This window comes from Mesoplodon densirostris, chromosome 6, assembly GCF_025265405.1.
Source record: "Mesoplodon densirostris isolate mMesDen1 chromosome 6, mMesDen1 primary haplotype, whole genome shotgun sequence".
NCBI classification, from domain to species: domain Eukaryota; kingdom Metazoa; phylum Chordata; class Mammalia; order Artiodactyla; family Ziphiidae; genus Mesoplodon; species Mesoplodon densirostris.
The window spans coordinates 136,703,280-136,717,182 of NC_082666.1; positions in this window are offsets into that span (position 1 = coordinate 136,703,280).

Genomic DNA, 13,903 nt, shown 5'->3' on the forward strand with positions numbered 1-13,903 from the left:
TCTTACTAGTCAGATATATTCCTCTGCGGGAAATATGGGGTTTTGAGTCTCTTTCACTGAGGAAGGTGTAGGTCGTGTCTATTCCAAAGTTGGTTTTTGGAACGGTCCCTGTGCTTATATCAAACTCTGGTTTTATGCATCACCCGACCTCTCCATCCCCTTTATGCAGGCATAAGAGTGTTTTCTAAATGTGAGACTCTGTTCTCTTTCCTAACTCAGTTCACGTGTAGCCATGTTTACAGGATCTTCATAAGTGATATCTTATGATAAGTTTCTTTTTTCTGTGTGACTTATTTCACTTAGAATCATCGTACCTGAATCCACTCACTTTGCTGCTACTGGTCTTATGACATTGATTTCATGGCTGAGGGATATTCCATCGTACGTAAGTACCACAATGTTTTGAACCATTTTTATATTTCCTGGGATATTTAAGGTGTACCCAAGTTGAGGTTCTTGTAGTCAGTGCAGCCCTAAATTTGGAAGTGGCTCTTTCTTATTGATTTGCAGTTTTCCCAAGGTATATTCCCTAGACTGGAAGTGGCCTTGGCTCTGTAGCTCTGTTGTTTACTTGTTTTAGGGAACACAATGCACTCCTCCAGTGAGGCAGTTGGCAATTTACATCCCGCCCATCAGCATAACAAGGCTCCCTGTTCTCCAGGGCCTGTCTTGCCTTTCTGGTTTTTACACATTTTGTGGATGTCCCTTTTGACCGGTGGGAAGTGATACTTCTTTGTAGTGCAGATTTGCATTGCCCGCTTGCTTGCTTGGCCAAAAAGGGCGTATGCGTTTTCTCCTGAATATATTCAGGAGAAAACGCATACGCCCTTTTTGGCCAAGTGCACCATTGTCCAAGTTGTGCCCCTCTTCCTGTGCTTTACAGGCGATTCCAAGGTACCTCTTGAAATCTGTTTCCTGCTATTTTGCCTCGCTTTCAAGTCCGCCTCGTTGACTTCCCTCAACAGATTTTTGGACAATAGTTGTCCTTTATCACTCTGCCAGTTTGTGAATTGCTGTGCCCCTGAGCTCCATTTCTCAACTCGTTTTTTGTGAGCTGAACACAAGTCCAAAATTTTGGATCCTGTCCTATACTGGTTCCCGGTGGGTGGCTGAGACTTTGGTTAATTCTTCTTCCTGCCGGGAAATTAGAGTGACATGTGCCCGTCCAAATGCCTAACAGCTACTCTCTCATGGGTTCTCCCTCGTCCCTTCCATCCTCTGGCAAATTGGGAACCTGTGCAAACCAGGAGGTTAAAGGGCCTGTCTCTCCAAGTTGGGAGATTGATAGTAAGGCAGTTGGAAAGTCAAACTGGAGCACCAGGAGAGGGACTATTCGTTGAGTTTTAGAAACCTTTCGTATTCACAGTGTGTCCATTCTCTAGGTTTCCTGTACATGTTATAGCTGTAGTAATATTCCCTTGAACCTGGAGAGTTGGGACCCATGGAATGGCGGCCATGCATTATTGCTTGAAAGGGTCTGCATTTGCTCACCCAATCTCACCAATCCTCTCAGTCCCAAGTGTCCAGCCTTATGCCACATCCAGCTGTCATTGTAGATAGGGTCTTTCCAGGTTTCCTCAGACACCCTGAAGGAATTGTAAAGAATTTCCCTGTTTTTTGGTTTTGCTTTTGAAATTCCTTTTTATAGTGGGTTTGAGCTGATTCTCGCTGCCATGTTTATGCCACTCTAGACACACTTGATTCCCTTATGGAGTCATATCAATACATAGGTTTTAAGATTCTTACTAGTCAGATATATTCCTCTGCGGGAAATATGGGCTTTTGAGTCTCTTTCACTGAGGAAGGTGTAGGTCTTGTCTATTCCAAAGTTGGTTTTTGGAACGGTCCCTGTGCTTATATCAAACTCTGGTTTTATGCATCACCCGACCTCTCCATCCCCTTTATGCAGGCATAAGAGTGTTTTCTAAATGTGAGACTCTGTTCTCTTTCCTAACTCAGTTCACGTGTAGCCATGTTTACAGGATCTTCCTAAGTGATATCTTATGATAAGTTTCTTTTTCTGTGTGACTTATTTCACTTAGAATCATCGTACCTGAATCCACTCACTTTGCTGCTACTGGTCTTATGACATTGATTTCATGGCTGAGGGATATTCCATCGTACGTAAGTACCACAATGTTTTGAACCATTTTTATATTTCCTGGGATATTTAAGGTGTACCCAAGTTGAGGTTCTTGTAGTCAGTGCAGCCCTAAATTTGGAGGTGGCTCTTTCTTATTGATTTTCAGTTTTCCCAAGGTATATTCCCTAGACTGGAAGTGGCCTTGGCTCTGTAGCTCTGTTGTTTACTTGTTTTAGGGAACACAATGCACTCCTCCAGTGAGGCAGTTGGCAATTTACATCCCGCCCATCAGCATAACAAGGCTCCCAGTTCTCCAGGGCCTGTCTTGCCTTTCTGGTTTTTACACATTTTGTGGATGTCCCTTTTGACCGGTGGGAAGTGATACTTCTTTGTAGTGCAGATTTGCATTGCCCGCTTGCTTGCTTGGCCAAAAAGGGCGTATGCGTTTTCTCCTGAATATATTCAGGAGAAAACGCATACGCCCTTTTTGGCCAAGTGCACCATTGTCCAAGTTGTGCCCCTCTTCCTGTGCTTTACAGGCGATTCCAAGGTACCTCTTGAAATCTGTTTCCTGCTATTTTGCCTCGCTTTCAAGTCCGCCTCATTGACTTCCCTCAACAGATTTTTGGATGATAGTTGTCCTTTATCACTCTGCCAGTTTGTGAATTGCTGTGCCCCTGAGCTCCATTTCTCAACTCGTTTTTTGTGAGCTGAACGCAAGTCCAAAATTTTGGATCATGTCCTATACTGGTTCCCGGTGGGTGGCTGAGACTTTGGTTAATTCTTCTTCCTGCCGGGAAATTAGAGTGACATGTGCCCGTCCAAATGCCTAACAGCTACTCTCTCATGGGTTCTCCCTCGTCCCTTCCATCCTCTGGCAAATTGGGAACCTGTGCAAACCAGGAGGTTAAAGGGCCTGTCTCTCCAAGTTGGGAGATTGATAGTAAGGCAGTTGGAAAGTCAAACTGGAGCACCAGGAGAGGGACTATTCGTTGAGTTTTAGAAACCTTTCGTATTCACAGTGTGTCCATTCTCTAGGTTTCCTGTACATGTTATAGCTGTAGTAATATTCCCTTGAACCTGGAGAGTTGGGACCCATGGAATGGGGGCCATGCATTATTGCTTGAAAGGGTCTGCATTTGCTCACCCAATCTCACCAATCCTCTCAGTCCCAAGTGTCCAGCCTTATGCCACATACAGCTGTCATTGTAGATAGGGTCTTTCCAGGTTTCCTCAGACACCCTGAAGGAATTGTAAAGAATTTCCCTGTTTTTTGGTTTTGCTTTTGAAATTCCTTTTTATAGTGGGTTTGAGCTGATTCTCGCTGCCATGTTTATGCCACTCTAGACACACTTGATTCCCTTATGGAGACATATCAATACATAGGTTTTAAGATTCTTACTAGTCAGATATATTCCTCTGTGGGAAATATGGGGTTTTGAGTCTCTTTCACTAAGGAAGGTGTCGGTCTTGTCAATTCCAAAGTTGGTTTTTGAAACGGTCCCTGTGCTTCTATCAAACTCTGGTTTTATGCATCACCCCACCTCTCCTTCCCCTTTATGCAGGCATAAGAGTGTTTTCTAAATGTGAGACTGTGTTCTCTTTCCTAACTCAATTCACGTGTAGCCATGTTTACAGGATCTTCATAAGTGATATCTTATGATAAGTTTCTTTTTCTGTGTGACTTATTTCACTTAGAATCATCGTACCTGAATCCACTCACTTTGCTGCTACTGGTCTTATGACATTGATTTCATGGCTGAGGGATATTCCATCGTACGTAAGTACCACAATGTTTTGAACCATTTTTATATTTCCTGGGATATTTAAGGTGTACCCAAGTTGAGGTTCTTGTAGTCAGTGCAGCCCTAAATTTGGAGGTGGCTCTTTCTTATTGATTTTCAGTTTTCCCAAGGTATATTCCCTAGACTGGAAGTGGCCTTGGCTCTGTAGCTCTGTTGTTTACTTGTTTTAGGGAACACAATGCACTCCTCCAGTGAGGCAGTTGGCAATTTACATCCCGCCCATCAGCATAACAAGGCTCCCAGTTCTCCAGGGCCTGTCTTGCCTTTCTGGTTTTTACACATTTTGTGGATGTCCCTTTTGACCGGTGGGAAGTGATACTTCTTTGTAGTGCAGATTTGCATTGCCCGCTTGCTTGCTTGGCCAAAAAGGGCGTATGCGTTTTCTCCTGAATATATTCAGGAGAAAACGCATACGCCCTTTTTGGCCAAGTGCACCATTGTCCAAGTTGTGCCCCTCTTCCTGTGCTTTACAGGCGATTCCAAGGTACCTCTTGAAATCTGTTTCCTGCTATTTTGCCTCACTTTCAAGTCCGCCTCGTTGACTTCCCTCAACAAATTTTTGGACGATAGTTGTCCTTTATCACTCTGCCAGTTTGTGAATTGCTGTGCCGCTGAGCTCCATTTCTCAACTCGTTTTTTGTGAGCTGAACACAAGTCCAAAATTTTGGATCATGTCCTATACTGGTTCCCGGTGGGTGGCTGAGACTTTGGTTAATTCTTCTTCCTGCCGGGAAATTAGAGTGACATGTGCCCGTCCAAATGCCTAACAGCTACTCTCTCATGGGTTCTCCCTCGTCCCTTCCATCCTCTGGCAAATTGGGAACCTGTGCAAACCAGGAGGTTAAAGGGCCTGTCTCTCCAAGTTGGGAGATTGGTAGTAAGGCAGTTGGAAAGTCAAACTGGAGCACCAGGAGAGGGACTATTCATTGAGTTTTAGAAACCTTTCGTATTCACAATGTGTACATTCTCTAGGTTTCCTGTACATGTTATAGCTGTAGTAATATTCCCTTGAACCTGGAGAGTTGGGACCCATGGAATGGGGGCCATGCATTATTGCTTGAAAGGGTCTGCATTTGCTCACCCAATCTCACCAATCCTCTCAGTCCCAAGTGTCCAGCCTTATGCCACATCCAGCTGTCATTGTAGATAGGGTCTTTCCAGGTTTCCTCAGACACCCTGAAGGAATTGTAAAGAATTTCCCTGTTTTTTGGTTTTGCTTTTGAAATTCCTTTTTATAGTGGGTTTGAGCTGATTCTCGCTGCCATGTTTATGCCACTCTAGACACACTTGATTCCCTTATGGAGTCATATCAATACATAGGTTTTAAGATTCTTACTAGTCAGATATATTCCTCTGCAGGAAATATGGGGTTTTGAGTCTCTTTCACTGAGGAAGGTGTAGGTCTTGTCTATTCCAAAGTTGGTTTTTGGAACGGTCCCTGTGCTTATATCAAACTCTGCTTTTATGCATCACCCGACCTCTCCATCCCCTTTATGCAGGCATAAGAGTGTTTTCTAAATGTGAGACTCTGTTCTCTTTCCTAACTCAGTTCACGTGTAGCCATGTTTACAGGATCTTCCTAAGTGATATCTTATGATAAGTTTCTTTTTCTGTGTGACTTATTTCACTTAGAATCATCGTACCTGAATCCACTCACTTTGCTGCTACTGGTCTTATGACATTGATTTCATGGCTGAGGGATATTCCATCGTACGTAAGTACCACAATGTTTTGAACCATTTTTATATTTCCTGGGATATTTAAGGTGTACCCAAGTTGAGGTTCTTGTAGTCAGTGCAGCCCTAAATTTGGAGGTGGCTCTTTCTTATTGATTTTCAGTTTTCCCAAGGTATATTCCCTAGACTGGAAGTGGCCTTGGCTCTGTAGCTCTGTTGTTTACTTGTTTTAGGGAACACAATGCACTCCTCCAGTGAGGCAGTTGGCAATTTACATCCCGCCCATCAGCATAACAAGGCTCCCAGTTATCCAGGGCCTGTCTTGCCTTTCTGGTTTTTACACATTTTGTGGATGTCCCTTTTGACCGGTGGGAAGTGATACTTCTTTGTAGTGCAGATTTGCATTGCCCGCTTGCTTGCTTGGCCAAAAAGGGCGTATGCGTTTTCTCCTGAATATATTCAGGAGAAAACGCATACGCCCTTTTTGGCCAAGTGCACCATTGTCCAAGTTGTGCCCCTCTTCCTGTGCTTTACAGGCGATTCCAAGGTACCTCTTGAAATCTGTTTCCTGCTATTTTGCCTCGCTTTCAAGTCCGCCTCATTGACTTCCCTCAACAGATTTTTGGATGATAGTTGTCCTTTATCACTCTGCCAGTTTGTGAATTGCTGTGCCCCTGAGCTCCATTTCTCAACTCGTTTTTTGTGAGCTGAACGCAAGTCCAAAATTTTGGATCATGTCCTATACTGGTTCCCGGTGGGTGGCTGAGACTTTGGTTAATTCTTCTTCCTGCCGGGAAATTAGAGTGACATGTGCCCGTCCAAATGCCTAACAGCTACTCTCTCATGGGTTCTCCCTCGTCCCTTCCATCCTCTGGCAAATTGGGAACCTGTGCAAACCAGGAGGTTAAAGGGCCTGTCTCTCCAAGTTGGGAGATTGATAGTAAGGCAGTTGGAAAGTCAAACTGGAGCACCAGGAGAGGGACTATTCGTTGAGTTTTAGAAACCTTTCGTATTCACAGTGTGTCCATTCTCTAGGTTTCCTGTACATGTTATAGCTGTAGTAATATTCCCTTGAACCTGGAGAGTTGGGACCCATGGAATGGGGTCCATGCATTATTGCTTGAAAGGGTCTGCATTTGCTCACCCAATCTCACCAATCCTCTCAGTCCCAAGTGTCCAGCCTTATGCCACATACAGCTGTCATTGTAGATAGGGTCTTTCCAGGTTTCCTCAGACACCCTGAAGGAATTGTAAAGAATTTCCCTGTTTTTTGGTTTTGCTTTTGAAATTCCTTTTTATAGTGGGTTTGAGCTGATTCTCGCTGCCATGTTTATGCCACCCTAGACACACTTGATTCCCTTATGGAGACATATCAATACATAGGTTTTAAGATTGTTACTAGTCAGATATATTCCTCTGCGGGAAATATGGGGTTTTGAGTCTCTTTCACTAAGGAAGGTGTCGGTCTTGTCAATTCCAAAGTTGGTTTTTGAAACGGTCCCTGTGCTTATATCAAACTCTGGTTTTATGCATCACCCCACCTCTCCTTCCCCTTTATGCAGGCATAAGAGTGTTTTCTAAATGTGAGACTCTGTTCTCTTTCCTAACTCAGTTCACGTGTAGCCATGTTTACAGGATCTTCATAAGTGATATCTTATGATAAGTTTCTTTTTCTGTGTGACTTATTTCACTTAGAATCATCGTACCTGAATCCACTCACTTTGCTGCTACTGGTCTTATGACATTGATTTCATGGCTGAGGGATATTCCATCGTACGTAAGTACCACAATGTTTTGAACCATTTTTATATTTCCTGGGATATTTAAGGTGTACCCAAGTTGAGGTTCTTGTAGTCAGTGCAGCCCTAAATTTGGAAGTGGCTCTTTCTTATTGATTTTCAGTTTTCCCAAGGTATATTCCCTAGACTGGAAGTGGCCTTGGCTCTGTAGCTCTGTTGTTTACTTGTTTTAGGGAACACAATGCACTCCTCCAGTGAGGCAGTTGGCAATTTACATCCCGCCCATCAGCATAACAAGGCTCCCTGTTCTCCAGGGCCTGTCTTGCCTTTCTGGTTTTTACACATTTTGTGGATGTCCCTTTTGACCGGTGGGAAGTGATACTTCTTTGTAGTGCAGATTTGCATTGCCCGCTTGCTTGCTTGGCCAAAAAGGGCGTATGCGTTTTCTCCTGAATATATTCAGGAGAAAACGCATACGCCCTTTTTGGCCAAGTGCACCATTGTCCAAGTTGTGCCCCTCTTCCTGTGCTTTACAGGCGATTCCAAGGTACCTCTTGAAATCTGTTTCCTGCTATTTTGCCTCGCTTTCAAGTCCGCCTCGTTGACTTCCCTCAACAGATTTTTGGACAATAGTTGTCCTTTATCACTCTGCCAGTTTGTGAATTGCTGTGCCCCTGAGCTCCATTTCTCAACTCGTTTTTTGTGAGCTGAACGCAAGTCCAAAATTTTGGATCCTGTCCTATACTGGTTCCCGGTGGGTGGCTGAGACTTTGGTTAATTCTTCTTCCTGCCGGGAAATTAGAGTGACATGTGCCCGTCCAAATGCCTAACAGCTACTCTCTCATGGGTTCTCCCTCGTCCCTTCCATCCTCTGCCAAATTGGGAACCTGTGCAAACCAGGAGGTTAAAGGGCCTGTCTCTCCAAGTTGGGAGATTGATAGTAAGGCAGTTGGAAAGTCAAACTGGAGCACCAGGAGAGGGACTATTCGTTGAGTTTTAGAAACCTTTCGTATTCACAGTGTGTCCATTCTCTAGGTTTCCTGTACATGTTATAGCTGTAGTAATATTCCCTTGAACCTGGAGAGTTGGGACCCATGGAATGGGGGCCATGCATTATTGCTTGAAAGGGTCTGCATTTGCTCACCCAATCTCACCAATCCTCTCAGTCCCAAGTGTCCAGCCTTATGCCACATCCAGCTGTCATTGTAGATAGGGTCTTTCCAGGTTTCCTCAGACACCCTGAAGGAATTGTAAAGAATTTCCCTGTTTTTTGGTTTTGCTTTTGAAATTCCTTTTTATAGTGGGTTTGAGCTGATTCTCGCTGCCATGTTTATGCCACTCTAGACACACTTGATTCCCTTATGGAGTCATATCAATACATAGGTTTTAAGATTCTTACTAGTCAGATATATTCCTCTGCGGGAAATATGGGGTTTTGAGTCTCTTTCACTGAGGAAGGTGTAGGTCGTGTCTATTCCAAAGTTGGTTTTTGGAACGGTCCCTGTGCTTATATCAAACTCTGGTTTTATGCATCACCCGACCTCTCCATCCCCTTTATGCAGGCATAAGAGTGTTTTCTAAATGTGAGACTCTGTTCTCTTTCCTAACTCAGTTCACGTGTAGCCATGTTTACAGGATCTTCATAAGTGATATCTTATGATAAGTTTCTTTTTTCTGTGTGACTTATTTCACTTAGAATCATCGTACCTGAATCCACTCACTTTGCTGCTACTGGTCTTATGACATTGATTTCATGGCTGAGGGATATTCCATCGTACGTAAGTACCACAATGTTTTGAACCATTTTTATATTTCCTGGGATATTTAAGGTGTACCCAAGTTGAGGTTCTTGTAGTCAGTGCAGCCCTAAATTTGGAAGTGGCTCTTTCTTATTGATTTGCAGTTTTCCCAAGGTATATTCCCTAGACTTGAAGTGGCCTTGGCTCTGTAGCTCTGTTGTTTACTTGTTTTAGGGAACACAATGCACTCCTCCAGTGAGGCAGTTGGCAATTTACATCCCGCCCATCAGCATAACAAGGCTCCCTGTTCTCCAGGGCCTGTCTTGCCTTTCTGGTTTTTACACATTTTGTGGATGTCCCTTTTGACCGGTGGGAAGTGATACTTCTTTGTAGTGCAGATTTGCATTGCCCGCTTGCTTGCTTGGCCAAAAAGGGCGTATGCGTTTTCTCCTGAATATATTCAGGAGAAAACGCATACGCCCTTTTTGGCCAAGTGCACCATTGTCCAAGTTGTGCCCCTCTTCCTGTGCTTTACAGGCGATTCCAAGGTACCTCTTGAAATCTGTTTCCTGCTATTTTGCCTCGCTTTCAAGTCCGCCTCGTTGACTTCCCTCAACAGATTTTTGGACAATAGTTGTCCTTTATCACTCTGCCAGTTTGTGAATTGCTGTGCCCCTGAGCTCCATTTCTCAACTCGTTTTTTGTGAGCTGAACACAAGTCCAAAATTTTGGATCCTGTCCTATACTGGTTCCCGGTGGGTGGCTGAGACTTTGGTTAATTCTTCTTCCTGCCGGGAAATTAGAGTGACATGTGCCCGTCCAAATGCCTAACAGCTACTCTCTCATGGGTTCTCCCTCGTCCCTTCCATCCTCTGGCAAATTGGGAACCTGTGCAAACCAGGAGGTTAAAGGGCCTGTCTCTCCAAGTTGGGAGATTGATAGTAAGGCAGTTGGAAAGTCAAACTGGAGCACCAGGAGAGGGACTATTCGTTGAGTTTTAGAAACCTTTCGTATTCACAGTGTGTCCATTCTCTAGGTTTCCTGTACATGTTATAGCTGTAGTAATATTCCCTTGAACCTGGAGAGTTGGGACCCATGGAATGGCGGCCATGCATTATTGCTTGAAAGGGTCTGCATTTGCTCACCCAATCTCACCAATCCTCTCAGTCCCAAGTGTCCAGCCTTATGCCACATCCAGCTGTCATTGTAGATAGGGTCTTTCCAGGTTTCCTCAGACACCCTGAAGGAATTGTAAAGAATTTCCCTGTTTTTTGGTTTTGCTTTTGAAATTCCTTTTTATAGTGGGTTTGAGCTGATTCTCGCTGCCATGTTTATGCCACTCTAGACACACTTGATTCCCTTATGGAGTCATATCAATACATAGGTTTTAAGATTCTTACTAGTCAGATATATTCCTCTGCGGGAAATATGGGCTTTTGAGTCTCTTTCACTGAGGAAGGTGTAGGTCTTGTCTATTCCAAAGTTGGTTTTTGGAACGGTCCCTGTGCTTATATCAAACTCTGGTTTTATGCATCACCCGACCTCTCCATCCCCTTTATGCAGGCATAAGAGTGTTTTCTAAATGTGAGACTCTGTTCTCTTTCCTAACTCAGTTCACGTGTAGCCATGTTTACAGGATCTTCATAAGTGATATCTTATGATAAGTTTCTTTTTCTGTGTGACTTATTTCACTTAGAATCATCGTACCTGAATCCACTCACTTTGCTGCTACTGGTCTTATGACATTGATTTCATGGCTGAGGGATATTCCATCGTACGTAAGTACCACAATGTTTTGAACCATTTTTATATTTCCTGGGATATTTAAGGTGTACCCAAGTTGAGGTTCTTGTAGTCAGTGCAGCCCTAAATTTGGAAGTGGCTCTTTCTTATTGATTTGCAGTTTTCCCAAGGTATATTCCCTAGACTGGAAGTGGCCTTGGCTCTGTAGCTCTGTTGTTTACTTGTTTTAGGGAACACAATGCACTCCTCCAGTGAGGCAGTTGGCAATTTACATCCCGCCCATCAGCATAACAAGGCTCCCTGTTCTCCAGGGCCTGTCTTGCCTTTCTGGTTTTTACACATTTTGTGGATGTCCCTTTTGACCGGTGGGAAGTGATACTTCTTTGTAGTGCAGATTTGCATTGCCCGCTTGCTTGCTTGGCCAAAAAGGGCGTATGCGTTTTCTCCTGAATATATTCAGGAGAAAACGCATACGCCCTTTTTGGCCAAGTGCACCATTGTCCAAGTTGTGCCCCTCTTCCTGTGCTTTACAGGCGATTCCAAGGTACCTCTTGAAATCTGTTTCCTGCTATTTTGCCTCGCTTTCAAGTCCGCCTCGTTGACTTCCCTCAACAGATTTTTGGACAATAGTTGTCCTTTATCACTCTGCCAGTTTGTGAATTGCTGTGCCCCTGAGCTCCATTTCTCAACTCGTTTTTTGTGAGCTGAACACAAGTCCAAAATTTTGGATCCTGTCCTATACTGGTTCCCGGTGGGTGGCTGAGACTTTGGTTAATTCTTCTTCCTGCCGGGAAATTAGAGTGACATGTGCCCGTCCAAATGCCTAACAGCTACTCTCTCATGGGTTCTCCCTCGTCCCTTCCATCCTCTGGCAAATTGGGAACCTGTGCAAACCAGGAGGTTAAAGGGCCTGTCTCTCCAAGTTGGGAGATTGATAGTAAGGCAGTTGGAAAGTCAAACTGGAGCACCAGGAGAGGGACTATTCGTTGAGTTTTAGAAACCTTTCGTATTCACAGTGTGTCCATTCTCTAGGTTTCCTGTACATGTTATAGCTGTAGTAATATTCCCTTGAACCTGGAGAGTTGGGACCCATGGAATGGCGGCCATGCATTATTGCTTGAAAGGGTCTGCATTTGCTCACCCAATCTCACCAATCCTCTCAGTCCCAAGTGTCCAGCCTTATGCCACATACAGCTGTCATTGTAGATAGGGTCTTTCCAGGTTTCCTCAGACACCCTGAAGGAATTGTAAAGAATTTCCCTGTTTTTTGGTTTTGCTTTTGAAATTCCTTTTTATAGTGGGTTTGAGCTGATTCTCGCTGCCATGTTTATGCCACTCTAGACACACTTGATTCCCTTATGGAGTCATATCAATACATAGGTTTTAAGATTCTTACTAGTCAGATATATTCCTCTGCGGGAAATATGGGCTTTTGAGTCTCTTTCACTGAGGAAGGTGTAGGTCTTGTCTATTCCAAAGTTGGTTTTTGGAACGGTCCCTGTGCTTATATCAAACTCTGGTTTTATGCATCACCCGACCTCTCCATCCCCTTTATGCAGGCATAAGAGTGTTTTCTAAATGTGAGACTCTGTTCTCTTTCCTAACTCAGTTCACGTGTAGCCATGTTTACAGGATCTTCATAAGTGATATCTTATGATAAGTTTCTTTTTCTGTGTGACTTATTTCACTTAGAATCATCGTACCTGAATCCACTCACTTTGCTGCTACTGGTCTTATGACATTGATTTCATGGCTGAGGGATATTCCATCGTACGTAAGTACCACAATGTTTTGAACCATTTTTATATTTCCTGGGATATTTAAGGTGTACCCAAGTTGAGGTTCTTGTAGTCAGTGCAGCCCTAAGTTTGGAAGTGGCTCTTTCTTATTGATTTTCAGTTTTCCCAAGGTATATTCCCTAGACTGGAAGTGGCCTTGGCTCTGTAGCTCTGTTGTTTACTTGTTTTAGGGAACACAATGCACTCCTCCAGTGAGGCAGTTGGCAATTTACATCCCGCCCATCAGCATAACAAGGCTCCCTGTTCTCCAGGGCCTGTCTTGCCTTTCTGGTTTTTACACATTTTGTGGATGTCCCTTTTGACCGGTGGGAAGTGATACTTCTTTGTAGTGCAGATTTGCATTGCCCGCTTGCTTGCTTGGCCAAAAAGGGCGTATGCGTTTTCTCCTGAATATATTCAGGAGAAAACGCATACGCCCTTTTTGGCCAAGTGCACCATTGACCAAGTTGTGCCCCTCTTCCTGTGCTTTACAGGCGATTCCAAGGTACCTCTTGAAATCTGTTTCCTGCTATTTTGCCTCGCTTTCAAGTCCGCCTCGTTGACTTCCCTCAACAGATTTTTGGACAATAGTTGTCCTTTATCACTCTGCCAGTTTGTGAATTGCTGTGCCCCTGAGCTCCATTTCTCAACTCGTTTTTTGTGAGCTGAACGCAAGTCCAAAATTTTGGATCCTGTCCTATACTGGTTCCCGGTGGGTGGCTGAGACTTTGGTTAATTCTTCTTCCTGCCGGGAAATTAGAGTGACATGTGCCCGTCCAAATGCCTAACAGCTACTCTCTCATGGGTTCTCCCTCGTCCCTTCCATCCTCTGCCAAATTGGGAACCTGTGCAAACCAGGAGGTTAAAGGGCCTGTCTCTCCAAGTTGGGAGATTGATAGTAAGGCAGTTGGAAAGTCAAACTGGAGCACCAGGAGAGGGACTATTCGTTGAGTTTTAGAAACCTTTCGTATTCACAGTGTGTCCATTCTCTAGGTTTCCTGTACATGTTATAGCTGTAGTAATATTCCCTTGAACCTGGAGAGTTGGGACCCATGGAATGGGGGCCATGCATTATTGCTTGAAAGGGTCTGCATTTGCTCACCCAATCTCACCAATCCTCTCAGTCCCAAGTGTCCAGCCTTATGCCACATCCAGCTGTCATTGTAGATAGGGTCTTTCCAGGTTTCCTCAGACACCCTGAAGGAATTGGAAAGAATTTCCCTGTTTTTTGGTTTTGCTTTTGAAATTCCTTTTTATAGTGGGTTTGAGCTGATTCTCGCTGCCATGTTTATGCCACTCTAGACACACTTGATTCCCTTATGGAGTCATATCAATACATA